Source organism: Galeopterus variegatus, unplaced genomic scaffold (assembly GCF_000696425.1).
Source record: "Galeopterus variegatus unplaced genomic scaffold, G_variegatus-3.0.2 Scaffold13411, whole genome shotgun sequence".
Classification (NCBI taxonomy): domain Eukaryota; kingdom Metazoa; phylum Chordata; class Mammalia; order Dermoptera; family Cynocephalidae; genus Galeopterus; species Galeopterus variegatus.
The window spans coordinates 4,818-17,785 of NW_007739522.1; the positions used below are offsets into that span (position 1 = coordinate 4,818).

Consider the following 12,968-nt stretch of genomic DNA (forward strand, 5'->3'; position numbering starts at 1 on the left):
ATTATAGGAGCAAAACAGGGGAGTCAGTTTATTTTGTTTCTAAGAGTACCGAAGTCATCTTGTTTATCAACCACTCGAATGTGAGAAAGCCAGAATTTTAGCCCCATTCGACTATATTCTCACTGAAAACATGAAAGTTACTTTAATCTTTCTTACATCCATTTTTCGATCTGAAATTTAAGGATAAAAGACCAAGCCCCCAAATTCTAGGAATGTGGTCATTATTTAATTTACTTTTATGTGAGGAGACAGCAGTGATATCCGGAGAGCATTTATTTAACTATCAGCAAAAAGAGAAATCATAATCTTTTCAGTAAACATGAACTTAAAAGTCATACTAAACTTGCATCTTTATGTCTCCAGCTGTCCGGGACATTATCAATAGGTATTGGTATCAGCAGTTTCCTCTGGAGACCTTCGTAGTGTTGACTGCTTTGAACCAACCTGGAGCCCAGGTGTTGGCAGCATCCTGAGAGGTCAGAAATCTGTGGTCTGTCACAGGTCATGCAGCTAAGGAAACAAACAAAAAAGGCACCAGGACATCCACTGAGGTAATCCTTACTCACAGTGGCCCCTTCATCCAGTGAACACAGTGACACTACACTGGTTACTAGACTGAGAGCTTTCTGAACTTTGGGATAACACAAGGGGTGTACTCGTGTTTTATTCATCTCTTTGTTCACAGTTCTAGCTCTGGTCCAAGCACTGAGGAGGCCCTCAACATTCAATGAGTTCTTTCAATGAGTGAATAAAAATGGTTGGAAACCTCAGGTCATCTCATCTGCATTTGTTCAGCAATTCCGCTCTGAACAGAGGACCCTGTCTTACACTACCCACACCCTATGACACTCCCCTACAGCAGCGCAGATGGACAGGGAAATGATCTCAGGGATTGCTTTAGTGGTTTACGATATCATTAGAAAGAGAAGCCCCTAACTTGCCCTACTCCGGACTGTCACAAGGCCCCAGTTTAAGGAGAATTACCATATTTTGTTGAAACTGTGTTCTGCCTCTCACTGCTTTAATTTCCCCAGGGAAATGAAACTTTAAGTTTTTAACACAGGGTAAGGCAAATTAAGCATTCAACAAATATTTGAGAAATATTATGTATAAAATCTTCCTCAACTGAAAATGGAGAAGAAAATTACTAGTATTACTACCTCAGATGCAAGGGTCTCCTTATGTTGGCCCTGCCTGACCTAGGGCAGAACTGTTTAATGTAAGAATAGATTTCCTTAACACTTCTCCAAACACTGTTCATTTTTAATGAGCCCACATTTACTTGGTGGGCATCTACTGGCAGGCAGCTCTCAGGTTGAGTTTCTGGGGCCTGGGTCTCACAGTCACGTCCTTCCCCTCTTGGAGTCAGGTTTTCCCTGCCTTATGAACCAGCTATCAGTCCACCCTGTGCAGCTCCTTGGCCAAGTGCACCAGTTCACTATGGAGTAAGTTTCTCTCCCAGTCCTCACTGCTCAACTCAGGCTGCTCTTGAGGGGTCGGATGATGTTGTAGACATTCCTCAGTTTCCCCTGAAGTTTCTGAACCCACCTTATCCTTATTCTAACTTGTTTGATTTTCACCTATCCAGTATTACCTTGTCCTTCTTTGGGTTATTTTCATCCTCCAAATCTGACTTTCTTTCTTCCATCTGCTCCCTCAGATCTATGTTCCCAGGCTGTGATCTGAGCTCATTCTCCACAGGAGACACACAGAGTAGGGACCAGGGTCAGGTCTCAGCTGCAATCCCCAGGGCCCATTTAATGCACATCTCAGTCCCTTGTGGACTAAGAGAAAACTGAGCAGGAAGGGACCCCAGAGAGGTACATTAAAAACCTTAAATTGCTGATGAGGAAACTGAGGCCCAGAAAGACTATAAGAGGCTTTCCCAAGCTCCCACACATCCTGATGACAGCAGAGCCACACACAAGCCTTGGCCTGAACCCTCCCTGTCCACAGCACCTCACTCACCCGTCAGAAACTCACATCCTAACTTCAGAGAACTGAGAGTCAATCATAGCTATCTCCATGGCAAAAACAAAATTATCTATGGAGTCATTGACTTTAAGGGGAGATTCTGTGGGGGGGGCTGATGGAATCACATCACTCCTCAAATGCAAGAACTTTGTGTCACTGGCAGGAATAAAATGTTGGAGAGTGGAAGCATGAGAAAGACTCTTGCCCTTTTACTGATTTGACAATGGAGAAGGCCTGTGAGAAAGAATGCAGGTGGCCTTTAGAAGCAGAGTGCACTCCTTGTCTGACAGCCAGTTCAGAAAAAGAGACCTCAGTCCTCCAACCACAAGGAAATGAATTCTGCCAATATCTAAAGTGAGCTTGGAAAGGTAGCCTGAGCTCTAGATGAAAATGCAACCAGTTGACTCATGGCTTTCAGCTTCGTGAGGCCCGGTGCAGAGAATCCAGCCATGTCATTGCAGACTTCCAATCTACACACCTGTAAGATAACAAATGCATGTTGTTTTAAACTGCTAAGTACATGGTAATTTGTTATGCTGCAATACAAAACTTTATACTATTTGAGTATAGCTCTACTCTCCTGATCTGTATTTTCAGCTACCTGTGTTCTAATCCCTGTTCAAGTTAAAAAAAAAAAAAAAAATCAAAGAATCACAATAAAAATCCCAAGCTCACCTTTATGTTACTGTTCCTGAGCTCTTGCAATGTGAAAGACACTACAATGGGCATTTGAGACACTCGAGGGACTTCTTTTTAGTACTGCAAACCTCTGAAAGAATCAAGATGTTAGCATAATTAACTACAGGCTAAAATGTCTTTAAATTGATCATCCATCTCTCTACTTCCTATGGCAATTTTTTTTCTTTTAGCTCCTTGTTCACCTGAGCTGACCAGAGAAGGTTTTACAGCAATTATCACATATTTGCAAAGACAAAGCAATTCCAGAAGAGCAATAGAACAGCCATATTGTCCCCTCAAATAACATCCCCTAGAAAGCAATCTCTCCTCTTCAGACTAGAATTTTTAAGAAGATTCATTTTTTGAAGTTCCATTCTAATGAAAATTTAAGCTTAAGGATCTCTGTTTTCCAATTTTTATTCTGCTCAGGTCCAATCACAGAGACCCCACTTCTCAGCGTGGGTGACATCCCAATTCAAAGGAATTCACATTAACCCAACTTGGTCTAAGTCACATTGTCGCCCCCTCAGGTTTTCTAATCAGAGAGTGCAGCTTCACCACATGTTAGACAAAATTTCTATCTTCTCTTATTCTTCATTTTAGGGATGTCCAGTGAGAAAGAAAAATACCAACCTCTGATGTCCTGAACTGATCTGACACAGCCGGACCATGTTTTTCTTGTAATGGAAATAAACTATCTCAGACACAGAATACCAACCTCAGTTTCATCCATGTGGTTGCAAATGACAGGAACTCCTTTTTTTATTTTTATTTTTAGATTTAAGGCTGAATAGCATAAAAATAGTAAAACAAAAACAAAAAAAGTTAAAAACAAGTAAATCCTATCATTTGCAACCACTTGGATGAAACTGGAAGACACTAGTCTAAAGCCAGGCACAGAAAGTCAAATACTACTGGATCTCATTTATATGTGGAATCTAAAAATGTCAAATTATAGAATTACAACATAGACTGGTGGTTACAGGGGCTGAGGATTGGATTAGGGAGATGCTGGACAAAGGCTGCAGAATTTCAGTTAGATGGGAGAAACAAGTTCAGGAGATATTGTACAACATGACGACTATAGTAAATAACAATGCATTGTTTAGAAGAAGACAAGCAAGGCTTGTGACAAAACAACGTCATCTCACAATTTTGTCCAGACCCAGACAAAACCGAGGTCACTGTGCAACCTCAAAAATTGCACACGCATTCCATGTTATATAGGTAAATGACTGTTACTTCGTTATTTCAATCACAGAATTGCCCACGCAGTCAGGCAGTATCCAATATAGAACAAATCCCAGTTCACTGAGCCCTCCCCCGAATGACCCAAACAAAGCTCAGATCCCAAGGAGGTTCATTGTATCATCCTCTTACTGAGACCAGGGGCCCTGTTTTCCCTCATTTAGAGTAGTAAAAACTCAACTTGTTTAATGAGAGGTGTGTTCCTAGTGGATTTGGTTCAAGGGTATTGACACCAGCTTTCCAGGAATGAGTAGATGTAAAAACCCAGCCTGAGGAAGCATGGTTTACATTGTCTGTGTGCGACCTAGGCTCTGGATCTCCAGAACTTGTTTTTACCCTAGGGGAAAATTTTTCTTTCTGCCTAACCCCTTTAGTATTGCAGTAACCTGAATCTTGGGGAGTCAGGCAGGATGTTTCCACATCTGGTTCAAAGTGGAGGGATTGATGATAAGGTTAAGAGGAAGGATAGTTAAGAAAGAATGTACATGATATATACAGCCTAAAAGGACCTAGGATCAGTCAAAACCCATAGTCCCTAGCTAGGCTTGAACCATCGATCTCTCCTTTAAGAGATGAATGAAATCACAATTACCCAATTACCCATGAAATATGCAGACATTGACCCTCTATGCACATTCTCTCTAGATTTAAGCTGCAGCAGCTGGGCTTTTCTGCCTTGTTTCGCTAAGCCAGCTCTGGAAGACATCAAACTCAAGAACTGTGTGGAAATATCTACAGCTACTGTTAAATGAAAATTATAGGAGGCCACTGCTTTGGACTAAGTTCCTGCAATAGGCCCCAAAAGACCAGACTAAAAATCAAAATAATGTCACCCCTGATAAGTTTCATGTCACCAAACCTAAACTAAGCTGTGATCTGACCTTCTGAGAAATCAGGAGAGAGATAACGGCCGATTTCCTTAACAGGCCAGTTTAAATCTTCAATAGGCATGATAACCAAGTTCCTTCTGCTTTAATCTTTCGGGATACCCAGAAGGAACCTGAGGTTAAATAATCAGTTACTTTTTATTGCTCTGTCTGCCTGTTCCCAACTTACAAGGAAAATAACTTTGAAATGACCAATCCACTTTATGTTCTTTCTTTTTGTTTTCTTCAGTCTTTTCTGTCTGTAAAACCAATCTCCTCTGCTTAGCTCATTTGAACACCTATTCTATTTTATGGAATGAAGTGTTGCCCCATTTGAGAATTGCAATAAAGCCAGTTGAGATCTTTAAATTTGTTGTAATTTTGTCCTTTGACACCACCATAATGTGATAGTAAAAGAATCAGAAATTTCTGTGTAAAAATAAGTTCTGGAGTTCCAAAGCCTAGGACTCACACAGACAATAAAACCTTGACCTGGCAGGACCCCAGTTAGTCCCCCAATCCTTTTCTTAAGAGGAGTATTTCTAGATTTCTAATCCAGACACCTTATAACAGCCAAGGCAAAACACACTCACATACACACGCAACAACACTATTTTCATGTTGGCAAGAATGCTTACAATCCTGCCAAATGGTTTCAATCTGATCCTCTCTTCAGACATATGTTTACTGAGTTCCTGCTTTGTGCAAGTCATCCTTTCCACCACTGCAGGAGGAGACCCTTCAGAAGCCCAACACAGATCACCTGAAATTGCTTTTATCCTTTCTGTATAATTCTTTCCTGATTTTGGTGTGTTTTTGCTTCTAAGGACTCTTCTGAGTAGCACTGCCCTTGGGCTGCTGGAACCACTTTGCAACCAGTGCCTCAAAATGGGAAGTACATGGGAGTGTATAACCCCAAATCCCATTTATCTCCCCTCTCTCAAGGCACTCAGTAAGTCACTAACAAGTGCAGGAGTATAAAATCTAAGTTTCTCAGGCCGGGTGAGGAGAACTTTTAAACATAACTTACCTCCAAGTTCCCCAACTGCTATGAGGACAAAGTTCCCCCATGGGACTTTGTCTGAAATCACACATACATAGAAATCAAGTCCAAATAAATCACAGACCTGAATGTAACAGCTAGACTATAAAACTTCAGCAGGAATGCGTAGAAGAAAATACTTGTGACTTTGGGTTAAGCAAGAACTTCTAAGATATTACACCAACAGCATAATCCCTAAAACATAAGAAAATTGAATTTCACTAATATTAAAAGGTGTGTGCTTCAAAAGACACCATTAAGAAAATGAAAAGAAAATCCACACACTGGGAGAAAATATTTGAAAATCAAATATCCAATCAAAGATTTTTATATTTATAATATCTAAAAAGCTCTTTGAACTCAATAAAAAGAAGCAACACAATTTTCAAAATTAGCAAAATGTTACCAGGCAAGACAAATAAATGGTTCGCTAGCCTATGAAATAGTGCTCAATGTCAGTCATTAGGGAAATGCAAATTAAAACAACAGTAAAATACCACTTCACATCCACTAGTGTGGCTATGTTCAAAAAGACAGAAAGTACCAAGTGTTGCTGAGAATGTGGAGAAATTGGAACCCCATACATTTCTGGCGAGAATGTAGGATGATGACACTTGGGAAACCAGTTTGACAGTTTCATAAAAAGTTAAACTGAAGTTACCATACAAGCCTGTAAGGAAAACATAGGTGGGGCTGGCCAGTTAGCTAGTTGGTTAGAGTGCAGCCTTATAACGCCAAGGTCATGGGTTTGGAGCCTCATACCAGCGAGCCAGCCACCAAAAAAAAAAAAAAGGTCCATACAAAAATTACTCAGAAATGTTCATGGCAGCATTATTCATAATACCAAAAAAACTGAATACAACTTAAATGTCCATCACTGGTGTGTGGATAAATAAAAAGTGGTATATCTGTACAATGGGATTCTATTCAGCGAAAACAAGAGAAGCAATCTGATACATGCTATAGCATGGATGAACCTCGGAAACATTAGGCTAAGTGAAAGAAGCCAGTCACGGAAGACTACACATCGCCTCGTTCCATTTGTTTGTAATGTCCAGAAAAGACATATCTGTAGAGACAGAAAACAGATTAATGGTAGCTTGAAGCCAGAGGAGGGAGTGGGATTGTCTGCAACGGGCTTGGCGGGAGGGGACTTGGGGAGGTGAAGGAAATGTTCTAAGTCTGGATAATGGTACTGGTTGAACAACTCCTTGAGTTGTACATTTACAATGGGTCGATTTTATTGTACGTAAATTTAATAATAAAAAGTAAGGGCATGGCAGCCCCAAATCAAAAAGTTGTGGTGTCCTGTGATGAAACCTGTGAGTTGACGTGCAGCAACCTGGAGTTGGAGCCAATGGTGACTTAGAGGGTGATTTCTGATATAACCTGCTTCGGTAAGATATTCTGTGGCTTTGCCTTTAGCCTCAGGCCCTGCAGTTGCCCTAGAATCCACAGGGCAGGAGAGGTAAGTGAAGAAGGCCTTGCATCCAGGTAGTATAAGGCCAGGCATCAGGTGAAGACCAGGAGGAGCCGGCTCTCTGGGAGAAGCGCTGTGGACATTTCCTGTCACATATGCAGAACAGCGCTGGGAGGGCCTGAGGCCTGCTTGGTGAAGTGGCTGCTTGAAACAAAAATCTCTTGAATGGTTTGAAGGAATTGTGAGTGGATACCATCCCTGGGTGGGCTCGAACCACCAACTTTCAGCTAACAGGCTAACGCGCTGTTGCTACTACAGAAATGAAGGACAAAAACCTACTTGCTATTTGGAATGACGACGTACTTCCCATCCCTTCAACACCAGCAAAAACAGGTTCAGGTACCTCTAGCCTGTCCAACCTCGCTGGTATCTGAGACATTGAGTCTTGTCTTTGGGAGCTTCTGGTCCTTGACACTGAGCCTGAGGGAGCCTGGGATTCTGACACCTGAAATCTGGGTCCAAAGCCTTTCCTGCCTGTTCCTCGCCATCTCAGCAGTAGCCCCACTACCATGATGACTGCAGCCTCTGGGGCTGAAGTCATTGACTTTCTCATTCTTAGATCCCCTTCACTCCTCGTGCTCTCGGCTATTCCGCCCCAGACCTGGGGCCTGACGCGCGTGGGAAGGACCAGAACCAGCTGTGTCCCCACCATGCTGCCCCCAGGCCTCCAGAGGTGACTCCAACCCGGCAGGGAACAGGGGTTTGCACATGATGCAGCCTCTTGCAGGGAGCAGGCCCAGCACCCGGTGGGCACCTAATAAATGCTCTAAATTTAGTAGTTTGTACTAAAAAGTAGTATCAATGAACAACAGGCATTCTGCTGCAGGGTCCTTCCACTGGGAACTATTAGTTTTAGTCCCAGAGTTTCTCCAAAACAGGAAGATGTGAAAAGTTTTTCAAAGGATGCTGTTCTTTTAAACCTTCATTCCAGCAGCAGATTTACAACAAGGTAAATGTCTTGATTATAGAAACCTGTAGACGACTTTTACAATGGCACTGAGCTCCAGGACCCTGGGGCGGCCTCTGCCTGGGGGACGCCTGTGGCAGAGAAGGGCACAAGCAGGTGAAAGCTGAAAAGGAGGACAAGAAAATAGATGATTCTGGAGACAGCATCCTCTCCCACACTTGGTTTGGCTAGTCTTTTTGAGATAGGAGATGCTCAGCTTCCCTGGGTTGGAGTTTCAGGACCCATCTCTGGGTTTCAAGCCATTACTAGAGGTCTAGGCCCTCCCCTAGAGGAAAGTTACTGTTGCTGGTTAGACCTATTTTCAGCACCAACTGGGGGAAAATGAGATCACAAGGGGGCTGGCTTATGCAAATCCAGTGGCTGGGCATGCTCAGTAAAGGGGAGTTTGTCCTCTAAATTACCTCCCACTAGAGGTGCTAGAGAGCGCAGCTGTATTCCTGAATGGTCTAGATGCTACATGTGGTAAGATTTAGCCAATGAACCTGCTCCATAAAGAGACCCACTGAACATGTGCAACACTATGTTACATAATTGGAGACCACCCCCTTAATTGAATATTCATTAGATAGCAAAAGTATAAAAAACAAATTCCAGCAGAAAGCGGGACTGTTGCTCACTCACTTGAGCCAGCTTGTACTCTGTGCTGAACTTTATGTATTGCTGACTTTTGTGTTAAATTTGCAGTGGGCCCTGTCCAGTCTCTGGAGCTGGGCCACACTCTCTCTGTGGAATCTGTATCTCTTATTCATTATATTAAACTTGTCCTCGTTCTACTGTGACTCAGCTCTTGAATTCTTTCCTGTGGGAGAGTCAAGAATCTGGTAAGAGGACGGAGTGGGTTGAGGCTGGCTATCAGGCTCCCCAGACCCTTCCTCCAACATTGATTTTAATTTCAACCATTCAAACAGATGTCTACTAGTATCCGCTGGTTTTAATATGCATTTCTCTAACTGAAGATGTTGGGCATCTCTTATGTGCTTATTTACCATTCGCTTTCTTTGGTGAAGTGTCTTTTCATATATTTTGCTTATTTTTTTAATAATAGGTTGTTTTCTTTTTGTTGAGCTTTCAGAGTTCTTTAAAGGTTCTAGATACTAGTCTTTTATTAGATATATGCTTTGCAAAGATTTTCTCCCACTAACTGGCTTGTCCTTGCTTTTACTTCACAATGTCTTTTGAAGAGCAAAAGTTTTGTATTTTAATGAGGTCCAACTTATCAATTTGTTCTTTGATGAGTTGTGCTTTTGCTGTCAGATCTAAAAAACTTTTCCTAACCCAAGATAACCAAGATTTTCTCTGAGTTTTATAGTTTTAGGTTTTGCATTTTCTTTTATGACCTATTTTGAGTCAATTTTTGTATAATAGTATGAGGTTTAGATCCAAGTTCACATGTTTTTGTATGTAAAAATCCAATTGTTCCAGCACCACTTGTTAAAAAGGTTATCTATCCTTTCTCCACTGTATTGCACATGGGCCTTTGTCAAAACGGATTGTCCATATATGTCTATCTCTGGACCCTCCATTTGGTTGCACTGACGGGTATGTCTATCTTATACCAGTACTACACTGTTTTAATTACTGTGGCTTTATAGTTATTCCTGAAATCAGGTAGTGTTAGCCCTACAAATTTGTTTCTTTCTTCAGGTGATTTGGCTATTCTAGGTCTTTTTCATTTCCACATGAATTTTAAAATCAGCTTTGCAATTTTACCAAAAATCTTGCTGGAATTTTCCCTGGGATTGTGATGAACCTATAGATCAATGTAAGGATAATTGACATGTTAACAATATTGAGTCTCCTGACCCAATAGGAGACTTTAATTACTCTTGGCAATATTCTGTAGTCTTCAGTGTACAGACTTTCACATCTTTTGTTAAGTAGTTCCCATTTTTTGATGCTATTGTAAATACTGCTTTTAAATCGCAACTTTCAATTGTCCCTTGATAGCATATAGAACACCAAGTTTTTGCATATTCACCCATCTTGCAACCTTACTAAACTCAGTTATAAATTTAGTAGCTGTTTTGCAGGTTCCATCAGATTTTTGACATAAGCAATCATGCTATTGGTGAATAAAGAGAAGTTTATTTCTTCTTTTCCAGTCTGGATTCCTTGTATTTCTCTTTTTTGCCTGATTGCACTGATTAGAACCTTCAGTACAAGGTGGAATCGAAGTAGTGAGAGGGGGCTGGCTGCTTAGCTCAATCGGTTGGAGCCTGCTGCTGGTAACACCAAGGTCCAGAATTCCATCCCTGTACTGGCCAAGTCCCCCGCCCACCCCACACCCCTCCAAAATAGTGCGAGCACACATTCCTGTATTGTTTCTGGTCTTGGGGGAAAGCAATTCAGTTTTTTAAAAGCATGATGTTAGCAGAAGGTTTTTCCTAGATCTCCTTTATCAGGCTGAAGAAGTTCCTTTCTATTCCTAGTTTGTGGAGAGGTTTTTTTTTTCTTTAAAAATCAGGAATGGGTACTGGATTTTGTCAAATGCTGTATCTATATTTTAAAAAATGATCATATGCATTTTTTTTTCCTTTTTGTCTTTTTTTGTGACTGGTAATGGGATCGCAACCCTCGGTGTCACGCCCGCACCACGCTCAGCCAGTGAGCAGACCGGTCTCTATATGGGATCCGAACCCTCGGCAGGAGCACTGCCGCGCTCCCAAGCGTCGCACTCAACTGAGTGTGCCACCGGGCCGGCCCTGCCTTTTCTTTATACTGAATTACATTGGCTGGTTTTTGAATGTTAAACCAACTCTGCATTTCTGAGGTAAATCTCACTTGGACTTAATGTATTATCCCTTTAACATATTTTTGGACTTGATATGCTGATATTTTATTTAGGATTTTTGTATTTGTGTCCATAGTTTTCTCCTAATGTCTTTCTCTGGTTCTGGTATTAGGATAATACTGGCTTCATAGAACAAGTTGGGAAGTATTCCCTCCTCTTCAACTTTTGAAAAGGGTTTGTTTAGAATTGGTATTATTTCTGCCTTAAAACTTTGCTAGCCTTCACAAGTGACACTATCATGACCAGGACTTCCCTCGTGGGAATGCTATTAACTACAAACTCAATTTCTTTGACAAGTTACATACTCCCCAGGCTATCTATCTTTTTGGATGTGCTTTGGTATTTTATTTCTTTCAATTTATTCATTTTATCTAGATTATTGAACTCAATGGCATGAAGTTGTTTATAATAGTCCCTTATTATCCTTTTAATATCTGTAGAATCTGCACTGTGTCATCTCTCTTATTCCTGATATGGGTAAATTGTATTCTTCTCTTTCTTTCTCTCTCTCTGTCCTCCTTCATGAGTCTGATTAGAGGCTGTCTATTTCTTTTTTTGTGACTGGTAAGGGGATCGTAACCCTTGGCTTGGTGTCGCCTGCACCGCGCTCAGCCAGTGAGTGCACCGGCCATCCCTATATAGGATCCGAACCCACGGCCTCGGTGCTACCAGCACCGCACTCTCCCGAGTGAGCCATGGGGTTGGCCCAGAGGCTGTCTATTTCATTGATCATCTTAAAGAATCATCTTTTGGTTTTATTGATTTTTTTCTACTAATTTTCTCTCTTCTATTTCATTGATTTCTATCTTCATCTTTATTATTTGCTTTCTTTTTAGTTTGAGTTTAATTTGCTCTTCTTTTCTAGTTTCTTAAGGTAGAACCTAAGGTCACTGATTTGAGATCATTTCTTCTTTTTTAATATAGGAGTTCAGTGCAAAAATCTGCCCCTCTCCATTTTGGTATGTGGTGTTTTCATTTTCATTCATTCAAAATAATTTTTCATTTCCCTTTTGATTTATCCTTTGATCCACGGGTACATGGGTAAGTATTGTACACATTTGACAAATATTTGGGGGATTTTCAAAAAAATCTTTCCATTGTTGATCCTAGAACATACTTTTGTGACTTGAATCCTTTTGAAATTTTTGAGACTTGTTTTATGTCCCAGAGTGTGGTCTGTCTTGGTAAATGCTGCAAGTGCACTTGATGAGAGGTGCATGTGTATCCTGCTCTTGCTGCGTGGAATGTCCTATAAATGTTAATCAGGTCAATTTGGTTAATAGTGTTGCTAAGTTTGCTATATCTGTTAATTTTCTGCTCCTTGTTCTAACAATTATTGGGAGAGGAGTTTTGAAATATCGGAGTATAATGTCAATTTATTTCTCCTTTCAGTTCTATTAGGGAATTTGTGGTTTTTTGTTTGTTTGTTTTTGTTTGTTTTGGCTGCTGGCAATTAAGAGGATCTGAACCCTTGGCCGTGGTATTATCAGCACCATGCTCTAACTAAGTGAGTTAACCAGCCAGCCCTCTATTAGTTTTTGCATCATGTGCTTTGAAGCTCTGTTATTAGGTGTGGTTATTTTGTCTTCTTGATGAATTAATCCATTTATTATTGTGAAATAAATGTCTTTATTCCTGGTAATATGATTTTGTCTGAAATCCACTTCATCTTATATTAATGTAGCTTTTTCACTTTCCTTTTGACTACTGTTAACATAGTACATCTTTTTCCATCCTTTTACTTTTGTGTATTTGTATCTTCATTTCTTAAGTGCATTTCTTGTAAGCAGCATATACTTAGGTCTTGCTTTTATTCAGTCTGACAATCTCTGCCTTTTAGTTGGTGTGTTTAGACCACCTACATTTAATATGATTATTGAAAGGGCTAGGTTTGAGTCTTTCAGCTTGTTTTAGTTTTTTAT

The 12,968-nt window shown here is 40.7% G+C and overlaps 1 long non-coding RNA gene across 1 annotated transcript; it reads left to right on the top strand.

The window, feature by feature from the left end:
- The first annotated feature begins 347 nt into the window (after positions 1–347).
- Positions 348–770, top strand: LOC103581591. Its single transcript, XR_549680.1, has 2 exons — positions 348–551; positions 686–770. It is a non-coding gene; the product is annotated as an uncharacterized LOC103581591 (long non-coding RNA).
- Positions 771–12,968: the final 12,198 nt, after the last annotated feature.